We start from the raw sequence: 857 nt of genomic DNA, 5'->3' as shown, positions 1-857 counted from the left end.
CGGCCTGCGCCCCCAGGAACCAATCATCCAGCCTCGAGCGTTCGGGAGAAGGAGGAGGCCTCCAGTGCAGCCCGACGCTCTCGGCGGCCCGGGAAAGCATAGCAGTCAGCTCTGGATCTGACTCGGGCAACGCCACTCTTCCTGACGGAGGCAGCGCAGCCGAATCCTCATCTCCAGAGCCTAGCTCGCCCTCCGATGCAGCGATCGACATCCTGTCATCTGCCTGTGCTCCGCACAAGATGCTGGGCCCCGCCCTGTCCGAGGAACCAGCAAACTCGTCCGGGAACCCCAGGCGGTGCGATGCGCCAGAGGAATGAGAGGCCCTCGGAGACGTACTCGACGGGGAAGCTCTCACCGTAACCCTCAGGTCTCCCTGACCATGAACCGAAGTAGCCCTCCAAGAACCGGAGGAGCTAGAACGGGGCATGGCAAGGGGGATACCCCCCCGTTTAATGAGGAGGTATCTAGACCGCAACACCGCGATGGTCATGTTCCCGCACTGAGAACATGACTCATCCATGAGCGCTGCCTCAGCGTGCTGCAAGCCCAGGCACGAGATACAGCGATCAAGACCATCAGATGAAGCCAGGAAGCGACCACATCCAGAAACGCACGAGCAGGAAGCCATCTTTAAAAAGATGCCTGTCGCTCGTGAAGCTCTTTTAGAAATTGCTCTTTTTTGAGGAAATACTCTTTTAGAGAGCGCTGAAGCGCCCAGGGGAGGTCGCGGCGAGACCGCAGAATGAAAGCTGCAGCCCGCCGAGGTTTCAGCAGCCTGGATGGCAACCCCCGCTGACACGCCGTAACACCAACGCCAGCTGTTTTCAGTAAACACTCGCGGAGATTCGTCCTGTAGA

At 59.4% G+C, this 857-nt stretch overlaps 1 protein-coding gene across 1 annotated transcript in view; it reads left to right on the top strand.

The window, feature by feature from the left end:
- The window catches only part of LOC107663165 (serine/threonine-protein kinase PAK 6-like), a 47,901-nt gene that overhangs the window by 23,037 nt on the left and 24,007 nt on the right, over positions 1 to 857 (top strand). The gene's annotated exons all lie outside the window — the stretch shown is intronic.

Source organism: Sinocyclocheilus anshuiensis, unplaced genomic scaffold (assembly GCF_001515605.1).
Source record: "Sinocyclocheilus anshuiensis isolate Anshui unplaced genomic scaffold, SAMN03320099.WGS_v1.1 scaffold767, whole genome shotgun sequence".
Taxonomy (NCBI): Eukaryota; Metazoa; Chordata; class Actinopteri; order Cypriniformes; family Cyprinidae; genus Sinocyclocheilus; species Sinocyclocheilus anshuiensis.
The sequence above is the reverse complement of the archived record's forward strand: the minus strand, read 5'-3'. Positions and strand labels throughout refer to the sequence as shown.